This window comes from Giraffa tippelskirchi, chromosome 2 (assembly GCF_054371585.1).
Source record: "Giraffa tippelskirchi isolate mGirTip1 chromosome 2, T2T-mGirTip1v1.2.pri, whole genome shotgun sequence".
Lineage (NCBI taxonomy): Eukaryota > Metazoa > Chordata > Mammalia > Artiodactyla > Giraffidae > Giraffa > Giraffa tippelskirchi.
Window position 1 is genome coordinate 24,448,199 of NC_137276.1, and position 24,480 is coordinate 24,472,678.

Genomic DNA, 24,480 nt, shown 5'->3' on the forward strand with positions numbered 1-24,480 from the left:
GATGGGCCACTATACATGGCTCAGGGATGCAGTTCTGGCCATTCTTCAGGGTCAGTGCCCTCATGAAAATGTTGCTTTCTCTAGCTATTGCAATGATCTCTCCTCATTCTGAATTTCTGAAAAAATAATTGTTCAGAACTCAACTCCAGGTCAGCTTCCTCTAAATGGGTACTTGTGGTATAACATTTAGGAAAAAAATTGGGTGATATTGGAAAAAACAAAAAACAAAACTGTGTGTGTGTTGCAAATGTATGTTTTCCTCTCATGCAAGTAAGAGCTGAAAACACTGCATTTACTTACTGCACAACTTATCAGAGGCTTTCATGTGTTAATACATAATATAGATTTCCCAAATAAGGCTATAATATTAGGTGTTTACTAACCACCAGCATTGAGAGAGGGCAAGAATGGCATCTCTTATGATTTCCTAGAATATCATTCCTTAAAACATTGGGAAATGCTATTTAAGCCCCCACTTTCCCCTCAAACTACCTTTTTTGTATTTAGTCATATAACCTGAAAAGTTTAGGAAAAATAAAGTTACCCAAACCTTTAGTAGTCTTCGATGTGTGAGATTTCTAGGAAAAAAAAATCACAGAATTGAAGGACTTAACAGGGATCTTAGAGAACCATTTCCTTCATGTTTACTCTGATGGATTGTGGAATGACATACCAAACCTAGCAATGGTAAGCAACTTAGCCAAACTTATTCAGGTAGCTAGTGACTGAACTAGGAATGAAAACCCAGGTCACTACAGGTAGCTCATCTATCCATCACCTCTTAGAACAGCTCACACTGCATTGTCAGGAAAGCAACTGCCTTCTGGGGCCAAGATCCTATAGAAACCTCCAGAACATATGCCACATGATAAGAGGAACTGAGCCAGAAACAAACTGGGTCATCCTCTTTCCTCTTCCAGGAAGAAGAGAAAGTCTTACTGCTTTTACTCACAGATGTCAACAAGCTAAACTTATGACTGACAAATTAAATTTGATTTGTACATCAGGACTATAAAGAGCCTGAATAAAACAGTTACTGCTATGTGGTAAAAGGGGAAAAGTAAGGAGGACCACTCAGATTCACAATTCTCAAATAAAACAAACAAACAAAAAAACACAACAGGGTCCACAAAGTTTCAGGAAGAGAGGCTGAAATGAATTGAGAGTTTGAGGAGTAACAAGAGGGTAACCATGAAGTTTCTCAATGAAAACAAGAAATCAGGTGGTGGATATTTGCATGGACATATAGTGTATTGATTGATGAGTAAATGGCAGCACTGTGTGAAAAACACATTTTTAAATACACTACCTTATTAATGCTCACAATACCACTGTGTTACAGATCACGGTGCGACTCCCCTTGACAGCATCACGTGACAGAATGTTAGAAAGGCAAATTTTTGCCCCCCACTCTGGTATTTCTAAATCAGAAACCCAGCAATTGCCTGGTACACTTGACCCAAGCTCTCCAGGTGATTCCCACACATGCTGAAGTATAGAGTATCAGTGCCTTGTATCCATCCTAAAGACAGGAAATCTGAAGAAGAGGAAAGTTATATAACATACCCTAGAGTTACTCAGCTTGCATGTGGTGCCTAAAACATCTGGACTCAGAAGTTTCTTCTAAAACTCATACTCTGAATCAATATAATCTGCAAGCAACACAACCAGTACACTCTTTCATCCTTCTCTGATAGAGTGTAGTTTTCTTTCATGATTCTCGCTTTAATGGATATTTGGATCATAAACAAATAAGGAATTAGGATGGAAACTGAATTATCACAGGAGAAAGGAAAGGGAACAAGGGAAAGAAGATAATAAAGATGTCCTACGAGGCCACAGAAAGAGACAGCAGCAGAATCTGTTCACCTTCATGTAAATAGCTCAAGAGGGAAGCAAGCAGCAAGGCAATTGGGGTGAAAATCCTGAAAAATGCCCCAGTCTCTCCCTGCCAGGTTCATGAACTGCTTTGGCAGGCAAACAACAGCGCATTATATGTAATTGCCGGTTTACTCTACCTTGTCTGCCTTTTATTTTCACAAGGAATCTTTGTTATTTAGTGGAATTCGCAGAGGAATCCATTACAGGCTGGCTACAAAGACTGCACAGTATTTATTCCTGTAATAAAAAGTCTAATTTTGCAATAACATGATGATCTTTGGAAAGCGCTGGCTGATGGAATCCAAGTTTGGCAAAATTAGCCTCTTTTGGTGCTGCTTATTATTATGGCACTTGTGAGAAGGGAGCAGAGGAGGAACTTGTGTGCCAAGTAAGCACTTTTACAAAACAAAACAGATTCTCTTTAACAGAATCCTAAAAATGGGGCTAGGGGTGGGGAGGTGGTGGGGTGAGGGGGTGGCCATCAGGCTGAGAGCACAGAAACAGCAAGGGGGTGGGCTTGTAATTAATGCGGGCTGAGGCTCAGCGCATTCAAAAGCAGCGATGTGTCCTTGGCAAAGGCACTGAGCAGCTTGCCACCTGGTCCTAGGCCTCTCTTCCTGAGCCACAGGCAGGTGCCTGGCGACATTACTCCGCCTCTGATCTCAGCCTCCTCTGTGACTGGGGCAAAACCAACCCTCACTTAGTGATACATAAGCAAATTAGATTTTAGGATGGAAAATGTATTATCCCAGAGTTTATCTCCTACAATCACTCAGTTTACAGGTAACTGACAGGTTATCAAAGACACCACCGTCACGTTAAATCAGGACTCTTTGGTGTCTTTGCCTTTCCCTTCCCCATAGCTGCATCAATGAACATTCTTTTACATGTCACCATTTACCCATAGTACAGTGTTATAGCAGCTACCTAGAGCACATTAAAGCTGTACTATGGACCCAGAATTCCTCATTTCATCAGCCTAAATTCCCTGGTATTAATTGATTAGGATAGCAGGTGTTTCTTTCTTGATCTGAAAGATGATTTTAAATTCAAATTCTTAGTCTGACAAAAAAACAGCTGTATACCTCTTTCCTAAAATCTGCCAGCTCTAGACTGAAGACAACTTATTTTTCTCTTTCTATCCAAGCCTCCAGAGGCATTAACTACAAACGTGCTTGCCTTGTTTCTTAAATAACAGCTTTGGTGTTGGAAGAATTTAATAAGTGTGCTGCAAAGCCTTTGTTCTGATTACATGAACAGGAAACTGATCTGTTGTGATTGCATCAAAAACTAACGCTCCAATTAACCCTGAGATTCCAGGAGCTGTGAGAAGCAGCTTCGTTTGATAAATTCCCACTGAAACACAAACTCTGCTTGCTATCAATATGAGTGAGCATTCTAAATATGAACCAGAAATGACTAACTACTGCCCAACTAGAAAGAACAAACATTATAAAACACCTAAACTGCTAATTAAAGCATAAATCAAAATAAACAATCAGCTTACCTCTTCTTCACTTTCTCACACATACCTACCGTAGCATTCAGTCTTAGAAAGTAACAGTTATTAATATTTCATAGACCCTTATTTGGTCAAAATACATAGTAGAGCCTTATGATTTAGCGTGACTAAATATTAGTCCACCATGTAAAATTCTGAAATTGGTAAACTCAAATTATCTTAGATTTTATCCATAAACATCAAAATGAAAGACTGATGCTTAATTTATATTTATGGTGTGCAATAAATGGCGTGCTTGTTTGCCTGCTCATTGAGAGAGGTAGTACCTGAATTTTGCTTGTGAAAGCTTCTGTGCAGGTCACAGCAATTCGTATCCACCAGTTGTAATTAGAAATCATTGTGACTGATTTCATAAGTAATTATTCATAGCATCTAAGTTGAGACCATGGCATCCAGACCCATCACTTGATGGCAAATAGATGGGGAAACAATGGAAACAATGACAGACTTTATTTCTGGGGGCTCCAAAATCACTGCAGATGGTGACTGCAGCAATGAAATTAAAAGATGCTTGCTCCTTGGAGGAAAAGTTATGAAAAACCTAGACAGCATATTAAAAAGCAGAAACATTACTTTGTCAACAAATGTCCATCTAGTTAAAGCTATGGTTTTTCCAGTGGTCATATATGGATGTGAGAGTTGGACTATAAGGAAAGCTGAGCACCGAAGAATTGATGCTTTTGAACTGTAGTGTTGGAGAAGACTCTTGAGAGTCCCTTGGACTGCAAGGAGATCCAATCAGTCCATCCTAAAGGAAATCAGTCCTGAATATTCCTTGGAAGGACTGATGCTGAAGCTGAAGCTCCAATACTTTGGCCACCTGATGTGAAGAACTGATTCCTTGGAAAAGACCCTGATGCTGGGAAAGATTGAAGATGGAAGGAGAAGGGGACGACAGGATGAGATGGTTGCATGGCATCACCGACTCAATGGACATGAGTTTGGGCAAGCTCTAGGAGTTGGTGATGGACAGGCAAGCCTGGCGTGCTACAGTTCATGGGGTCGCAAAGAGTCAGACATGACTGAGCAACTGAATTGAACTGAACTGAGGTTGAGTCGATAGTTCAATTCATTAACACCTCTGATAAAGCACAGCTCAGTTAAAAACAGTTCAGTTAACTTGATTTGTGGATTTGCTTGTTCTTCAGTTCAGTTCAGTCGCTCAGTCGTGTCCGACTATTTGCGACCCCATGGACTGCAGCATGCCAGGCCTCCTTGTCCATCACCAACTCTTGGAGTTTACTCAAACTCATTTCCATTGAGTTGGTGATGCCATCCAACAATCTCATCCTCTGTTGTACCCTTCTCCTCCCATCTTCAATCTTTCCCAGCATCCAGGTCTTTTCCAGTGAGTCAGTTATTCACATTAGGTGGCCAAAGTATTGGAGTTCCAGCTTCAGCATCAGTCCTTCCAATGAATATTCAGGACTGATTTCCTTTAGGATGGACTACTTGGATCTCCTCACAGTCCAAGGGACTCTCAAGAGTCTTCTCAAACACCACAGTTCAAAAGCATCAATTCTTCGGCGCTCAGCTTTCTTTATAGTCCAACTCTCACATCCATACACGACTCCTGGGAAAACAATAACCTTGACTAGATCCTGACAAAGTAATGTCTCTGCTTTTTAATATGCTGTCTAGGTTAGTCATAACTTTGCTTCCAAGGAGTAAGTGTCTTTTAATTTCATTGCTGCAGTCACCATCTGCAGTGATTTTGGATCCCCCCCAAAATGAAGTCTCTCACTGTTTCCCCTTTTTCCCATCTGTTTGCCATGAATTGATGGGTCTGTATGCCATGATCTTAGTTTTCTGAATGTTGAGCTTTAAGCCACCTTTTTCACTCTCCTCTTTCACTTTCATCAATAGGCTCTTTAGTTCTTCATCACTTTCTGCCATAAGGGTGGTGTCATCTGCATATCTGAGGTTATTGATATTTCTCCTGGCAATCTTGATTCCAGCTTGTGCTTCATCCAGCCCAGCATTTCTCATGATATACACTGCATATAAGTTAAATAAGCAGGGTGACAATATACAGCTTGTTCTTATTCATATACTATTGCTTCCATTCTCCCCAGCCTTTTCTTTAATTCTATCCATCACTTTGACCTTCCCTGCTGCCTTCTGTGGAACATGATTGCCTTCAGTAAGATTTTAGAGATAAAAAGGATATACTGATTTCCTAAATTCTATTCAGATCCCTTGCATATTATCAGGTCTGTGGACCCCGTGTAAGTGCTTATAATAGCATAGTCATGAAGAAAGGAATCCAAGTGTTGTGTTTCAGAACAAGCTTTCAGCCATCTCTTGGAAGCATCCATTCTGCATCTAAAGCCATTTAATGGAAAAGGCATACAAAGGAACATGATGTATTTGTTACTTGATAAGTAATATCCTTTTAAGGCCTCCAACTCTACCCCACTGCATACATATACTAATACACACACACACACCCATACACAGAGTAAAATACCATAGAATGATAAAAAAAAAATTGCTGACTTGTTATTCACACTATTTAAATTATACTATTTATATTTCCTGCAGATTCTTGATTTCTATATCTATAAGAGATCATGATCCAAGAAGTTTTTAAAACCTCTATTTAAAGACACTATAAACACTACAGAGTAGCTTTGTCATTTCTCTAATTTGGAAGGATTAAAGCAACCAGTGATCAGAAAGATGAATGCAAGCCTTGATGCAAATAGCTGATTCAGAAAAGAGGGAATCTTTCAACTACATGAACCTTCCTGGACAAGATTAAGAAATTTGTGATTTCTTTAAGGCTGGAAGAAATGCAATGCTGAATAAATAAACACTCTGGTAATGCTTTTTAAGACTGCTCTATTGTAACCACAACAGAAAGCTATTTAAGAGAGCATAAAGTTTTAAAGTCATTGTGCTGTTCTATTTTCCATATCCTTGTTCTGCAACAGCAGTGCTCTTTAACTGTTCATCCTGCCACCCACACAGGAACTTATTCATGTGTAAAGGTTAAACCTGCATAATTATGGTAGAAACACATAAAAGCTACACAGACTGATGTGTTCAGCACATAATATTGGAGGGAGAAAGGAATGGTTTTCACATATGGAGAAAGAACTAGAGATAGTGACAGAGACAGAGAAAGACTCTGCATTAGATGGAACTGACTCTATAAAAAATATGGCTCTGCATCTGATAATGGCTATGTACCAGTTAGACAAACCCACTTAGGACAGGAAGGAAGCTTTGCTTCCCAGCTATTCAAACACCATCCCTCTAAGGACAACTCATGATAACATCTATGAAACTTTTAACTCACACACTTGTATGCTGATCATAGGAAAGATTGATGCCGATGATTTTGCTTAGAATTTTGTTCTATGAAAGGTATTCATTCAGACTCACAGGAAGCACAAAACAAATGATAGCTGAATGAAATAAAATTTATCTGGTGAATAATTATGTTCAAGGTGTAAAATTGCATTGGTTTAAACTAAATACATACATTTGGGGGGAGTTCCTTAAAATTTATTAAATTCTGTAAAAGAGGCACTGCCAATGAACTGGGAATTGGCCCTGAAAGATGTAACTTCCCAGAAAGGGAATATAGATCAGTCAGTAGTTGAAAACCATTTGTAGAGCAAAAATTTCAATTGCTATGATCACATTCTTATAAATAAATAGGAAATCAGTGCCTTGAATAAAACCTATGCCTTGTAGCTTAAAGAAGATTCTGATGAGATGCTAGGTGTTTATATTATTCATCCTTATATAAGATTCTGTTCGCTTTTTAAAAAGTCTTTAATGGCATAACCGCAGACAATTTCTATAACTATGATCCCACCAGCACCAACATATTTCACTGAATAGATGACTGTTCTCTTTATAGAAATGGGATGATGACTCTCAATGCTTTGGTATGACATTCACTGATTTCTTAGATTGCCAGGAGAAATATCAATAACTTCAGATATGCAGATGACACCACCCTTATGCCAGAAAGTGAAGAAGAACTAAAGAGCCTCTTGATGAAAGTGAAAGAGGAGAGTGAAAAAGTTGGCTTAAAGCTCAACATTCAGAAAACTAAGATCATGGCATCTGGTCCCATCACTTCATGGGAAATAGATGGGGAAACAGTGGAAACAGTGTCAGACTTTATTTTGGGGGGCTCCAAAATCACTGCTGATGGTGATTGCAGCCATGAAATTAAAAGACGCTTACTCCTTGGAAGGAAGGTTATGGCCAACCTAGATAGCATATTTAAAACCAGAGACATTACTTTGCCAGCAAAAGTCTGTCTAGTCAAGGCTATTGTTTTTCCATTGGTCATGTATGGATGTGAGAGTTAGACAGTGAAGAAAGCTGAGCACTGAAGAATTGATGCTTTTGAACTGTGGTGTTGGAGAAGACTCTTGAGAGTCCCTTGGACTGCAAGGAGATCCGATCAATCCATCCTAAAAGAGATCAATCCTGGGTGTTCATTGGAAGGACTGATGTTGAAGCTGAAACTCCAATACTTTGGCCACCTCATGCGAAGAGTTGACTCATTGGAAAAGACCCTAACGCTGGGTAGGATTGGGGGCAGGAGGAGAAGGGGATGACAGAGGATAAGATGGTTGGATGGCATCACTGACTCGATGGACATGGGTTTGGGTAGACTCCGGGAGTTGGTGAAGGACAGAGAGGCCTGGCGTGCTGCAATTCATGGGGTCGCAAAGAGTTGGACATGACTGAGCGACTGAACTGAACTGGTTTCTTAGAATTGGTCCAAGTCGAGAGAGAAAGGAAGAGTAAGAACCTATAACCTGAAGATATGTGTTAGGATTACAAGAGAACTACAGTTTATTTAATATACTATACCCATATTATGTCTGACACCAAAAAAACTCTCAGTTAAAGCCTAATTTTGCAAGTAAGGAAATTGATGCTCACAAAAAAATCAAGTCTAGGCCTAGAGCCCACTTCTTCTTGTTCAAAACGTATTTACCGTGTTTATTTCTGAACTGGAAAATTGCAATCAGAGTCAGTAGTGTCCATAAGACTTGGAGGCAAAATTCTCAAGATTCTTGGTCAGTAGGCATGTTTGTAAGCCCACTGCTCATTCTCACCTAACTTCTATTCCCTTTTCTACCTATCTTAAGCCACTGGAATTTATATCTGTGGGAGTCAATCTCCTTGTAGAAGTTTTGTGCCATTCTGTAACTAGAATTATAGGCCTACCTATAGACAGAGACATCATGGGCTTAGGAATACCTTTAGAATATTTGCTCATTTATGAAGCATTCACAAAAGCTTGAATGTATGGACTTAAATGAGGGAAAGTTAATGCTGATGAAGATGCTGATAATGAAACATATGTTCCAGCCACCATGTTAAGCACATAGTCATCGCACAACCTCTATTGTAACTTCTCGTTTACAATGGAAACCAAGATGTAGAAAGGTTAAGTAAGCACATGTTAGGATCCAGCTCTAAATCCAGATATGAGTGATTTATATGTCCTACACCATTAGAAAATATTGCTACTCCAGTGGGGAAATCAGAGAGAGAGAGACAGTCCTTATCCTCAAGTCCAGCTGACTCATTGGGAATATCCTCAGAAATCCTCTTCCTGATGCTCTTTCTTCCAAAGAATCAGACATGTTCTTATTTATCAATAAGTTTTCTTGAAAGCCAGACAGTGTGATATTGTTCTTATTAGGTGAGGAAACAGGAAGGAAAAAAAAAAGAAAACATGATTAGGGTCACTGATGAGATATCTACTGAATTACTCAAATTCCCATCATTTTCTAATTTAGGTATCTTCTCACAAATAATTATATATGCCACATTTAATATATGCAGTATGCATATATGAGCGTCCCTGGTGGCTCAGATGGTAAAGAATCTGGCTGCAATGCGGGAGACCCAGATTCAATCCCTGGGTTGAGAAGATGCCCTGGAGAAGGAAATGCAACCCACTCCAGTATTCTGGCCTGGAGAATTACATGGACTATACAGTCCATGGGGTCACAAAGAGTCGGACACAACTGAGTGACTTTCACTTACCAGTATTCTGGCCTGGAGACTTCCACGGACAGGGGAGCCAGTAGGGCTACAGTCCATGGGGTCGCAGAGTCAGACATGACTGAGCAATTGATACTTATGCACATATAAACACTCTTCACTGTTTAATGTTTATTTGAGCTCTAAATTATTCTATTCTCAAAACGATCACTAAATTACTGTGCACCTTTCTTAAGCACACCTACTAGCAACATGTGGCTACAGAGAAAATAAATACAAGTTTAGGCAAAATGCTAGTATGAAACCATGAGAATGGAAATGAAATGCTTAACTTTTTCAAGAGAGTCTAGATATTAAATTAAGACTCTCTGGATTTTGCAACTGATCTAGTTATATTGAATATACAATAAATTTCTGAAGACAGAGAATTCTTCATCTCATTTCAGACAAATCTTCCCAGATTTAATTTGTCTGTCAAATTGTATCTCAAATTATTTCTGTTGAACTAGTGTTTAATTGTAAGGGCATTCATTGATGTACCGCCTAGCTCTTCTGAAGGACTGGAGTCCGGTAGAAGAAAGCAATACTAGGTCACCATCCTTGATCAATAACATATGTATGGATTTTCAGCAGAACCAAATCCTCTCACCAAAAAGCTGACATTCAATGGAACTAAAAAAAAGGCTTTTCTTTTTTAATATTATCTTTTTCAAATATTAACTCTAAATGAAGATGTTTACTTTTGATATTATTTTAACATTGTCCTTAGCATTGTCACAGAAGTAATGCATAGTAATACAAATAATGCAGGATACTGGGAATAACTAAAATTTAAAAAACAATCTTGATGCATAAAACAATCTTATGGACTCTGAGGGAGAAGGTGAGGGTGGGACGTTCTGGGAGAGTAGCATTGAAACATGTATATTGTCATATGTGAAATACAACACCATTCCATGTTCGATGCATGAGACAAATGCTCAGGACCGGGGCAATGGGATGACCCAGAGGGATGGGATGGGGAGGGAGGTGGGTGGGGGGTCCAGGAAGGGGAACACATGTAAACCCATGGCTGATTCATGTCAATGTATGGCAAAAACTATTACAATATTGTAAAGTAATTAGCCCCCAACTAAAATAAATAAATTTATTTAAAAAAAAAAACAAACCAATCTTGACATCCTACCTAATTGACACTTATTTTGTGTAATTCACTCTTCGAAGCACTTTACATGAATTACTTCATTTAATCTACGCAACTACTCTCAGGGAGTACACTTAGAATCCTCATTTGATAGATGATCAAACCAAGAGTTAGCAAGACTTAGGTGATCCATCCAGGATTCAGGATTATGTAACTATTAAACTGAAATTAAGTTATGACTTCATATTTCCAAATGAATACTTCCAAAATGAACGTTTTAGCCAGTATTTTATTTTTTATAATTATTCCATGGAAGAGAATATAACTTTATGTCAAAGAGAGTCATCAAATTTCTGTGGAAGAAAGAAATACAGACCAATTTAGTCTCCCCCTCAAAAAGAAAATTTAATTTCAGTGGAACAAATCAAACACAAAAAATTCCAATCCCAACATAGTATTTAGAAGCTACATGCAAAATAGAGGTCCTGCATGTAATAGCCAATTTGGTCTTAAATATTCTGTCACCACTGCCTGACTCTAACTTTGTCTTAGATTCATAGTTAACACATAGCGAAACATATAATGAGTGGATCGGAGAAGCTAGGATTTCTTCTCCCCTTGAAGTATATCATCCCTTGGACAGAGCTGCCATTAATTTTATTCCTGCTCTTTTTTTTTTGCTGAATTTCAAGATTGTTTGATTTTGTAACCTGCTTACAGAGTAACTAGAAATGGAAATTGAGATAAACATCACATTTTCAACTTTTTTCCCCCTTCGCTCACTTCCTTCTCAGACAAAATACTACCTCCAATTCTTTCTAGATCTCCAGGAGTACCTAAAAGCAAGAAGTGAGAAAGGAATGGGGCTGAGAGAAACAGAGGTGAAGTACAAGCAGAGATCAAGTATAGTACCTTTACTTTCATCATAGCCACTGCCTCTTTAAGGCAAAAATAATGAACTTGACAGATTCTGCTCGAGCCACTACTTCTAGGAGAGGTTGCTTAGCAACCACAGGACATTGGTGAGAGGGAGATGTTAGAGCAGGTTGCAGAAAGAAGTAACTATCATTAACTCTGCAGATGTTAAATATGGATTAAGCCATCCCCTATCTTCTTCCTTTTTGTGCTACCCATCAGTCATTTCTGATTCAGGTCTCAAGGTTCACTAGTCTGTCCTCTACCCTTCAAGGCAACAATCTGACCCAACTAAAAAAAGGGGAGTCTATCCCAGAGTCAAGGGAGGGTTATGGTTAAAAATAATAATGACCTGTTTGGACATTATGTCTCTGATCTTTCTCAGATTTTTCAGGGGAGGAAAAGAAAAGAACTAACTGAAAACAAAATATTTCCAACAGTTCCATTGGCTGATTTTCACTTTGCAGTCAGATTTTGGAGCTATTCTCGTGCTTGTTGAGATTAGCTTGACCTCATTAGAAGTTGACACTATGAGTTTCTCAATTCATGAGATAATAACATAGGGACAGTTCTATAAGATTCTGAATTCCCTGGATCATCTGATGCCACAGAATTGTTATTATGGTTTTATATATTTAATGCTATACATGCATGCATGATTTGCATTAACCTCTATTTGACTGCTATCTCTTGGTTATTTTGAAAAGTTCTACTTTCTGGTTTTGGAAATAGATATTCAAAATTTTAAAATAATTCAAAGGTCATAAATTCTGAAAGATCAAATGTACTTCATAAAACAAATAGTAGCCAAAAGTGCACAGATTTTATTGTGTGTTTACTATGTGCCAGGCTCACGGTTAATGGTGTTCATAAAGTATTCCATTTAAGTCTCACAGGAACCCTATAAAATAAGCACTATTATTATTAGCCATTTTAAGGAAAAGGAGACAAAGGTTTACAATCTTATTCAAGATGATAGAATTTTTACTGGTGGAAGCAAGGATTAAGCTTAAACTTCTTTATCCCAAGAAGCCAAGCAGGGGACCACAATGCCATTATATCTTTCTAAATGCAGAATGTTCCACAACTACTTCACAGATTATAACAAAAAAAAAAAGAAGAAGGAAGGAGAAAAGGAAAGAAGGGAAGAAGGAAAAATATTATTACTTGGTATTAGGGGCTTGAAAATGAAGAAAACAATGAAAACACGCCCTCACCTTCTAGTAAAGGCCACAGAAAAGCAACAGCTCACTCCCATGTGATGAAATCCAGGACACATAAATGTTAAAACATAAAGCATATGATATTTGTGGTATGATGAAAGCACTCTTTGTTTCAGTCAGATCTGAATTCAAATCTAGTCTCCATCTCAAGCTCTATAGATCAGCTACTTGTTGTAACCTCTGTATATTTCAGTCATAATCTGTGCAACAAAAATTACAATACTAGGCTTACATGAGAAACAGACTAGAGAGTAACATCATGTTATTCACTTTCTATGCATTGAGGTGTTCAACTAATATTGGTTAATATAATTTTTTTAGAAAAGTGAAATAATTGTGGATGATTAAAGATTGATGAAAATACAAGCAGTAAATAAACTCTGCAGATAATAATATGAGAAATCCCCAAAAGCTATCCATAACTGATTTTCATGGGTCTTTAGTCATTTACAGCTATTTCATTTTTCTAAAAATGATACATCTATTTTTCAAATCAAAAAGAAATCTATGTATAAACACAGTAGCCAATCTTTCTTAATGACAGTTTCCATATGCAACATGTTGTGTTAGACTCTATGTTCAATTCAGGTGCAAAAAAACCAGTGCCTTTAATCAGGAATTATAAATGGAGAGAAGGCATGTATACAAGTGAATATGACAAGGCAAATAAACAGAATTGCTTAACAGAACTTGCAGGGGAAGGGTTCACTTCTGGCTGATGAAAATTTCCTGAATTTTCAGGAAAAAGTTCCTGAAGGAAATAAAATATAAACAAGGCTTCATCAGTGGGATTTGTAGGTGATTTTTAGTAGTGGCAGTGACTTTTTTTTATTCCATAAATCAACCATTTATTCCTCTCCTGCTGTAACAGAAGTTCATGATCGTATTTTTCACTTGGGGACTTCCTCTCCTCAGTGTCAGCCCTGGTAGTCTGGTGGTGCTGGCCCCCTCTGGGGATTTGTGAGGACCTGGGAAAATCTAGGCCAGTCAAAAGAGTCCACATTCCTGGCCACAGTGCTGGGTGAAGAGTAGACACAAAATCTACAGCAATCAGGCCGAAGAGGTCAGTTCTGGCTCTGATCCAACATGTTAGCCATCTCCCTTTTCTGTAAGACTAGTACCTTCCCATTGCTTGGCTGTGTTTCTGCATCTAGGCTCCATTGTCACATGACTATCATTAACGACATCTTCCAAGCACTGAGCCCAGCTATGCTTGAAGCAAAGCCTATGTGCTGGACTTTCCTGTGTAATCTAATTACGTAAGTCCATATGTATTTTTCTTTGTAAGTGTTCGTTGACTTTATTTTCCTTTTTGTGGGAAGTAACAGAATCCCATCTATATTCTTCACTTATATGGCTTTAAGAACAAGTCAAATGTCAGCACACGGAGAGAGTTAGAGAGAAAGACATAGAAAGAGTGGGAAAACCGTAGGTAAGTTCAGAGCAAGCTCAGTGTCAGGCCACTACCCTGCTGCTCTCCAATTAGCAGCTGGAATGTTGACCTCCCTTCAGAACAAAAGCTTTGTGTTGGCTTCCTCACCCCCAAGTGACTCCTGCTGTCTGAATCACTCATACCCACTGAGCCATGTCCCTTTCCGCTGGTGAGCAAGACTGTGTCCATGGGTGTCACTGAGCTAAATGGCTTCCCTTGCCTTGTAGTTTAGTGTCAGGAGTTTTCCTACCATCTCTGGGACTCTGACACCAGGCTTTCCATGTGGTTTCTAGCCTGTCTTCTATAGCCGTTCATGTTCCAATGAAGAAGAGAATTCATTAGTGTCATTGAATAACGAGGCACTTATAGTACTATCAGAAGCCCAGAAATGTTAAATTGGATGTGATGAATCCTTTGTATTCACATCTACTATCTACCTACTAAACCTGAAAATGATGCTGGAGAAACATGATTGGCAGTGTTCATCCCCAGCCAAGCACCTCTCAGAGAGAAGAGGGAAATGACAAATTGAACTCTATGAAGAAGATACTAGATTTGCCTCCATGATAAATACATGGAACTGAAGCAAGTGTATTTTCAGGGATTTGCCCATGGTCACACAGCTAATACATGGCAGAACTAGTAAACTGGCCCCAGATTCTGTAATTTTCACTGGAAGGCTATACTCTCTCTTATACTACTACATTGTTTGGAATGGGTAATGCTATTAATATAAGACAGTAGCTCCATCAACAGCACTTTAGCAAGTGTCATCTTTATTGTTCTGTGTCATCTTTTATTAGCCTAACAAAGATAATATGCTTCAAGCAATATCTAGGCCTTCTATACCCCACAGTGCTACACACATAAGATATATACAGTATTTGTTGGTTGACTGTTTAAAATTCAGCTGCTCTAGAGGAACTAATTCTAGACAGCTTCTTAGTTAAAATACAGCTTTATTGACTCCTGGTTGAGAACAGAATCTTTAAAAGTCAAAACTCATAATAAGCACCTAATTTTGATAGACGAAGGAGAATGTATGAAAAAAGAAAGTAAGAGAGTACCTATGTTAAGCTTGGTCTCCTTTACAGTCTTGCTCTTGGAGTTTCTGTATTCTTTTGCTCGTGTATGTGTGTGTTTTGCTCTTTTGAATAAACACAAAATGGGAAACTTTCCATTTGCACATTAGCATCTTCTCGCATTTCTGGGAGCTGGAGTCTGCCTTCACCCCTGAATTTTATTCACCAACCGTATTTCCCTGTGACAAGACCATGCCAGAGATTAACAGCATATATATTTTTCAAAATCTACTTTGAGAAAGAGTAATTTTTTTTTTCATAGAAAATGTTTTAATAACAAATGTCCAATAAACATTATGGTTCTTCCTTGCTGAAATAATCTAAAATGGTGACAGACATGGAATTAATTGTTTATAACAACAGCATTCATTCTGTGTTCATTGGCTTCTCCTATGCAGCACAAGGTTATTTTGTTTAAAAGCATTCACAGTGGCATTTAGTAAACAATTCGGAGGGCTATCATAGCTAAATTTAGCCTTTTCTCCAATTTCAGTAGAATTGATAAAAATGTTTCTTTTGGAGACCTACTTAAAGCATTCTGCTAGATTAACTTGCCCTCCTTCTTCTGAGAGCAAATTTATATTCTGTTTAGGAGGTCATGAGTCAGAGATCTGGAGATCTAAACTAATCCTGATGTGAAAATTTCAGCTATGACTCCAGAAATCTTCCTCAAAATGTCTTGCCTTGATAGTCAGAAAAGATACCCAGGATAAGAACTGAATTCATCAGCAAGAACTTCTGCAGTTGCTTTTAGCTTCTTTCTGATTTGCAGAAGTAATGTTTTGCTTTATTCCTTTTTAGCTTTCTTTTCTCGATTTTTTCTTTTACTTACAACCTTAGTCCTTAGCACTTTTCTTCCTTTCTTTCTACTATCTTTTCCCTCACTTTCTACCACCTTAAATAGAATGAATTTTATAAATACTAATTTGTCAGTATCCTCTGACTTAAATAAAGCTGGGAAATAGAAGAAAACATAAAATTGCTATCCTCAGAATGCTAAGTATCAGCAGAAATTTTAGCTTAAAAAAATAAGTAAGACTGATAAATGCTAAATAGTGTAGAAAGAGTGTGTGTGTGTGTGTGTGTGTGTTTATGTGTACACATGCATGCATGTGTGTCAGTCGCTTCAGTTATGTCTGATCCTTTGCAACCTCATGGACTATAGCCCACCAGGCTCCTCTGTCCATGGAATTCCTAAGACAGGAATACTGGAGTGTGTTGCCATGTCCTCCTCCAGGGTATCTTCCCAACCCAGGGACTGAACCTGTGTCTCCTGTTTCTCCTGCATTACAGGGAGATTCTTTACCACAGAGCCACCGAGGAAGCCCTATATACATGCATATACACACACATATACATATCTGTGTGTACATATATAACTTACTATATGTAGTAAATTATACTGAAATACTAAGTAAATTATACTAAAATACTAATTATACAAAATACTAAGTTATATCTTAAAAGCGCATGACCGGATTTTTGTGTTCTTGTTCTCAGCTGGATCAGGTATGAACTCCATTTACCTGACACCGTATTGAAATGGTAACCTTCATGCCCTCACTTGTATTTCCACCTCCTATATATTCCCTAGTCACCTGAAATCTAGTTTCTTCCTTCATCATTCCCCCAAGAAATAACCTTTGAATTGTCCGAAACAATGATTTTTTTGACAGTCTTTATCTGGTCTCAAGTCTATATAACTTGACTGTTTTGAGTATCTTCTGCTTGAAACTCTGTACTTTGACTTTTATGGAATAACTCCTAGTTCTTTGGCTACTTGTCGTATGGTCCATTCAGTCTTTTACTGCAACCTCTTTCTTAAGAGTAGGTGTCAAAAGAAAGTCCTGTTCTTCCACCCTCTTCTCTCCTCACACAATTTTTGTTCACAAATAATGTTAGCTGTTTACCGATGTGAAATTTCTGCCTATGTGAGTAAATATAAACCTGATAAATATAAACCACAAGGCTGGCTAGACCTCTTCCTGAACTACAGCTGAAGCTTTAAACTTACTACTAGGCATTGACACCTGGACAGCATGTAGGTACTCAACAAGCTCCCATAACAAGTTACTGTTTTCTGAAGATATGATATCCCACTTGTATATATATAGATCATATATATAAACTATACTCTTAAAAGTTAACACACATTAAGTGTTCTCAGAGCTTTACGTATAATGTCATTTAATCCTTGCAACTACCTTTCAAGGTAAGTAATATCATTATAGTTATTTTAAATGAGACTCGAAAAAGCTAAATAATTTTCTAAAGTCATCAGCTATATGTTAGCAAACTCTGACTCTGAACTCAACCTGGCTAAATGTATGTTCTTAAAATCTACATTATGAAGGTAAAAGAGGAGAGGAAAAAAGCTGGCTTAAAACTCAACATTCAAAAAAAGAAGATCACAGCATCCAGTCCCATGACTTCATGACAAATAGATGGGGAAACAATGGGAACAGTGAGAGACTATATTTTCTTGGGCTTCAAAATCACTGCAGCCATGAAATTAAAAGATGCCTGCTCATTGGAAGAAAAGCTATGACAAAGCCAGACACCATATTAAAAGGCAGAGAAATTACTTTGCCAACAAAGCAATGCCAACAAAGGTCCATCTAGTCAAAGCTATGGTTTTTCCAGTAGTCATGTATGGATGTGAGAGTTGGACCATAAAGAAGGCTAACACGGAAGAATTGATGCTTTTGAACTGTGGTGTTGGAGAAGACTCTTGGGAGTCCCTTGGACTACAACGAGATCAAACCAGTCGATCCTAAAGGAAATCAATCCTGAATATTCAAGGGAAGGACTGATGTTGAAACTGAAGCTCCAATACTTTGGCCACCTGATGCAAAGAGCCAACTCATTAGAAAAGACCCTGATGCTGGGAAAGATTGAAGGCAGGAGGAGGAGGAGATGACAGAGGACGAGATCATTGGATGGCATCACTGACTCAATGGACTTGAGTTTAAGCAAGCTCTGGGAGATGGTGAAGGACAGGGAAACCTGGTGTGTTGCGGTCCATGGGGTCGCAAAGAGTCGGATATGAGTGAGCAACTAAACAGAATTCTGTAGAAAGGTGGGGATGGCAGAAAGATGGAGAAAGAAAGAGCCCTTAAGTAAAAAGTTTCAGAATTATACTATTTATTGGAATATTTGTCTTTATGCAGCCAGATTGAAAATTCATTAAAACCTGTGTTGATATATACACTATAGGTGATTTAGTATTGGGTGATATGTGTCAAAAACTTGACTTTGTTGTTGTTGTTGTACTATTTCCCTGAAAGGGAGGCCAATTTGTAAACATGTTCGGTTTCCTCCTTGTTTTTGTTGTTCATATATAATCATAGAACATTAGAGCTAAAATATATCTTAGGAATCATCTAGAAAAATCTATTTTATAAACAGGACTAGAGTAACGATCTGCAGTCACAGACAAGTTAGTGACTGAACCAAGACTAGAATCTAGATCTTAAAACATCTAGCCCCTTTTTATTGTGAAAGTGAAAGGCACTCAGTGGTGTCTGACTCTTTGTGACCCCATGGACTATACAGTCCATGGAATTCTCCAGGCCAGAATACTGGAGTGGGTAGCTGTTCCCTTCTCCAGGGGGTCTTCCCAACCCAGGAATTGAACCAAGGTCTTCTGTACTGTAGGCGGATTCTTTACCAGCTATCAGGGAAACCCCCTTGATTTTTTTCTGATTTCTTTGAGTTTATTGTAGTACATCTTATATATATATATATATATATATATATATATATATATATATACACACACACACACATATATATATGCACACATATATATACATAAATATATTTCATAAAAATGTAGTACTTGAAAATAATAGTGTTTTTAATGTTTAAAGTACTAATTCACAATTTGAACCTTATACTACTTAGCAGAGTGTCATCCTTTCTCAGCACTTCAACACTTGCTGGGTATCTTCTATGTGCAGATTTGTTCTTTCATATCCCTAAAAGCTCTAAATCAACCTACCTGACTGTAAAGACCCTACAGAGACCTGGAGGAGCTCGGCATGGGTTCTTCTGAAAGCCCAAGCTGAGCTGCCCTTGGCTGAGCCCAGGAAGGGGGCCTAGTTGGAGAAAACAGAGTTCAAGTCTTAAGGCAGACAGCGTGTAGTGTACCTGAAAATGAGGATGAGAGGAGACAGAGCTAAGCTGACAGCTCTAGCTCTTTTTGTCTGAACCACCCCCAGGTAGTACAAGTACAAAGCATGGGCACTGTCATGTTTGGGGAAAGAGAACCAGGCATCAGCAACTTCTACTTGATCCACCACAGTTCTGACTAATATGCTCATTCTTCAGAGCTATCACAGGAGTAGACAACATCTTGCACCTCCCATGCTAGACAATGACCTTATTTTCAAGAGTTTATGCCTCTGAGGTCTACAGATTGTGAATCACCAACCACTATAACACTTCACTTTTCTTTTAAACTCTGCATTACTTCATTGTTGACAGGATTTGCAATCTACAGAGCTCCCTTATGAACTCCCTTCCATATAATTCCTACAAGAGCCAAAGACCTGCAATTCAGTTCAGTTCAGTCACTCAGTCGTGTCCGACTCTTTGCAACCCCATGAACTGCAGCACGCCAGGCCTCCCTGTCCATCACCAACTCCCAGAGTCCACCCAAATCCATGTCCATTGAGTCAGTGATGCCATCCAACCATCTCATCCTCTGTCGTCCCCTTCTCCTCCTGCCCTCAATCTTTCCCAGCATCAGGGTCTTTTCAAATGAGTTAGCTCTTCACATCAGGTGGCCAAAGTATTGGAGTTTCAGCTTCAACATCAGTCCTACCAATGAATACCCAGGACTGATTTCCTTTAGGATGGACTGGTTGGATCTCCTTGTAGTCTAAGGGACTCTCAAGAGTCTTATCCAACACCACAGTTCAAAAGCATCAATTCTTTGGTGCTCAGCTTTCTTTATGGGCAGGAGCTATTACTCCACTTACAGATAAAGAAATTGTCTGAGCTCTACACTAATGTTCAGAAGACCAGAGCTGATTCTAGCTCTTCAGCTAATTAAATTTAGTAAATCACATCATCTCCCTGAGATCATTTTCTCCTTTCCTGTGTGCTTTTAATCCTAACATTTTAATCTTAGATTTCTAAGTTGATAGTATAGTTGTGATATCATTGCCCATTATCTCTGTTCTCATTGAGATGGGGAGGAAATAAAGGCATATGCTGTCAATGTTTATAATTATTTGACACTATCTTAACCTTTGAATTCTACACACATTGTAATTATAGCCCTAACAACATTCTTTCCTTTTCATTTCTTTTTTTTTTTTTTTTGCTATTAGATGAAAAGAGGACAAGACTGTGGTAGATTACAGCTAGCTTTAACCAGTTCTGTTCCATCTCCTGTCCATATGCAAATCTTATATTTGCAAGGTAACTGTAACACAAATTTTTTTCCATAGCTTCTTTTCATTTAGCATCACATCAGTACTATACTTGTTAGTCCCATCTATTCTGACTACATAATTTTACAACTAGTTAATGCATTATAATCCAATTGACTATTCCTCATAGTTGGACATTAAGATTATTTTCAACTTTTTATTAGCTGTTATTCTAAGCAGTTCTGAAATGCCTATTTTCACATCTGACACATACACACACACACACACATATATATATACCATTTTTTCCACTAGACAAAAATCAACTTTTAATTGTATAAAATTATACATATAATATACATAGAGAGTACTAAAAAGGTAAGTAAAACTTTAACACCAAAAGTGGACACATCAGGGAACAATTTTTCTCAAGTTCTTTGGGATCTTACTGGTTGGTATTTGAGAAAAATAATCAGGTGCATACACCATTTTTGAAATGTTTTTCCTTGATGTAAATTCCTAGAAGTGGAATTAATGGGTAAAAGGCTCTGACCATTGATCAGTTCAGTTCAGTCGCTCAGTTGTGTTCGACTCTTTGTGACCCCATGGACTGCAGCAAGCCAGGCCTCCCTGTCCATCACCAACTCCTGGAGTTTATTCAAACTCATGTCCATCAAGTTGATGATGCCATCCAACCATCTCATCCTCTGTCATCCCCTTCTCCTCCCACCTTCAATCTTTCCCAGCATCAGGGTCTTTTCAAATGAGTCAGTTCTTTGCATCAGGTGGCCAAAGTATTGGAGTTTCAGCTTCAACATCAGTCCTTCCAAAGAATATTTAGGACTGATCTCCTTTAGGATGGACTGGTTGGATCTCCTTGCAGTCCAAGGGACTCTTAAGAGTATTAAATACATTAACAAGTTCTTTTTCAAAGCAAAATAATAATTCAAAAATTTGAATTCTTGCTAAAGAATCATGCTTGACCATCTGCAAAGTTAAAAATCACCTATAGTTCTTGAGAATCTTCAGAAATAAGGACTTCCATTGTCAAGTCCTAGGGAAGTAGAAGAAGGAGCTCTATTTTATGTCACTCAGTGAGTCTAAGTAGAGACTCGTTCTCTACATTTAATAGTAAAATGTGATTAACTAACAACATAGTGAGTTCATCATGATAGAAAATCATAAGTGAGTGACTTGCTTTTCTTGGGTTCTCACAAAATCAGGTCTTGAAAAAGGCACAATTTATCTGAAAGCAAATGCCAGGAAGCATAAGTGAGGAGTGGTAAAAGTGAGACTGTGAATGCAGAGAGTCAATAAAAGTTGTGTTAATTAGTAAGCGATACTTAGGGAACTGGGGCTAAATCTCCAATGGGACTCTTCAGGCATCTAGTAACATGTATTATACTACCCAATTATCTCATAGAAGTTTGGGAAGCTGGAATATTTGTCTTCCAAATTCAGTGAGGTTACCCTGGGTATGTTGTATTCCAGGATTTCTAGGGTGTCCTGCTTTCCTGAAACTGAAGAAATCTACCAGTCAGAGAAACAAAGATACAGACTCTTATGGTGAGATGCTAGAAGGGTGTTCAGGATGTGTACCCCAAAGATACTGGTAAACTTAGAAGTGGATGAGAAGATGTAAAACAGGTCATCATCAACAGTAACTGCTACACCTTGGGGAGAGTATCATGCTAACAGTGTTGAATGCAATGGAAGAATAGGTCTAAGAACCTAGCTTCTTGCTCTAGGAGTTGACCAAGCCTAAAGTATGCTCTGGATACTGTACTGTGGTTGGAAACATAAGAGATTTTATATTACAGAGTTGATATAAATGTAAATATACCAATTGAGCCAAAGACTTGGAAATAGGATATTCCGGTTAATAGAATTTTCAAGTTAAACAATAAATAAGTTAAAAATTCTGGTTTTAGCACTTACTTATAAAAATAATCTTCCAGAGTTAAAGTTGTTTTGTTTGAATAAGAACAGTCCAGTATGTGAATGAATAGTTGTTTCATGTTTAAGACCTTGTAAGGCAGTAATGTACCCTTTCTGAGACTAAATTATTTTAGTTTACGGGATAAGGATAGAAAGAAAAGGGGCAACAGAGGATGAGATGGTAGCATGGCATCACTGACTCAATGGACTTGAGTTTGAGTAAACTTCAGGAGATAGTGAAGGACAGGGAAGCCTGGCGTGCTGCAGTCCATGCGGTCACAAAGAGTCAGACATGACTGAGCAACTGAACAACAACAAAGGACAGAAAAAATATATGGGACTCTTGAGCTGAATGTGATTGTATGAATTAAGTCCAGGATATACCCTCAGTTTTTAACATCTCCTTATCAAATCTTCCTTTATTGACTTTTGCTTACTTTTTAATAAGCAAAATGTATAGGCATCAGAGAGGGTAAATGAGACGTCATACTTATCATATATTACTTCTTTGAGACTTTATTCTGCTAAGCTAAGAATAAATGGAAATACTTAGAACTCAACCTGTTCTCTGAGCAGGAATCCAAAGACAAATTAGAAAAGCTAGTAGAAATAATTTGAAAGAAAGGATGGTGGTTTTTTTGGCTTGAGCAAATTAAACTAAAAATATTCAACATATTTCAAAAAAAAAAGATAACTCATCCCAACAGAAAGGAAACTGGTCAGAAAATAATTACAGGAAAATCATAATGACAAGAGAAAAGTTGGCTGTGCTTCTCCCAGCTCCACCAGGGGAGAGGGAATTTAGGTCAGTGCAGTGTGAATATTGTATTGCTATTTAAAAAGCTATCCCTGCTGTGGAGATGGACATATCAGGCTGTTTTTGTCCCACTCCATTAAGTCTAAAATCATCGAACTGATTCTCCTTTTTCTAATTCCATACTAATCAAGCAACCTTCTATCTGATTATAATTTGGTTTCCCGCACTGGCCTGCCTACAGTGAGAGAATGTGCTGTCCATGCTGATGCAAGTATTCCAGTGCACAGGGGACTATAGTTCTCATTGCAAATTAATACATTAGCATTCTTATCTAACAATTTTTTCACAAGATGTGGAGCTCCTTTTGTGACGATGTAACCTGGTTTGTAAACCCAGAAGACGAAGGGCCACAGATATTTTACCTCCACAGGATGTCTTCTCCTTGGGGCTTCTCAGGCCATAGTCATCAAATCCTGCTCCCTAAATTCCAACAACCCTCTTTGTTAAAGCTTCCCATTCAAAACATCTTTTTGCTGTTGGTCTTGACCGTTAGCCTAAAAACTGACACAGGTAAGTTGAATACTCAAAACCTTCTACTGCAAAATTTCAAAAGACGTCTATCCCTCATTATTACCTAGCTCACTGATGAGATGGGAAAAAAAAGGAAGTGATGTGTTTTTCCTTTCTGTACACCATTGCTGACATGATTCAGCAACCTCACTCAAAGCTTCAGTTTCAATGTTCCTAAAATAAGGGAAATTCATATAGGGAAGGGGCATAAGAGAGACCACGTGGTAGGTCAGGTGAATGTTTGTGATCACAGACTCTGGAATATCACTGCCTGTATTTTAATTCTGGCTTCACTGAATGTGATCTTTACCAAGATACATGAGCTTTTCTATGCTTTAGTTGCTACATCTGTAAAATGGGGGCATAAATAGCAACTATCTCATAGGATTATGAGAATTAAATCAAGTTTATATAAAATAACCACACGTGCCATGCTGTGCTTAGTCACTCAGTCATGTCCGACTCTTTCTGACCCCATGGTCTGTAGCCAGCCAGGCTCCTCTGTCCATGGGGATTCTCCAGGCAAGAATACTGGAGTGGGTTGCCATGCCCTCCTCCAGGGGATCTTCCCAACCCAGGGATCAAACCCAGGTCTCCTGCATTGCAGGTCGATTCTTTACTGTCTGAGCTACCAAAAACCCCAA

The 24,480-nt window shown here is 38.3% G+C and overlaps 1 protein-coding gene across 5 annotated transcripts in view; it reads right to left on the bottom strand.

The window, feature by feature from the left end:
* LOC145539478 (uncharacterized) overlaps window positions 1-24,480 on the bottom strand; it is a 702,259-nt gene that overhangs the window by 256,034 nt on the left and 421,745 nt on the right. The window contains exons 7-8 of one of the 5 annotated variants that reach the window (XR_014077854.1): window positions 15,176-15,369; window positions 7,960-9,081 (exon numbers count right to left, since the gene is read on the bottom strand). The exons of the other annotated variants lie outside the window; for them this stretch is intronic. The gene's annotated coding sequence lies outside the window, so the exon portion shown is untranslated. Of the gene's footprint in view, window positions 1-7,959; window positions 9,082-15,175; window positions 15,370-24,480 lie in introns of those variants that run through there. 5 annotated transcript variants of the gene reach the window in all.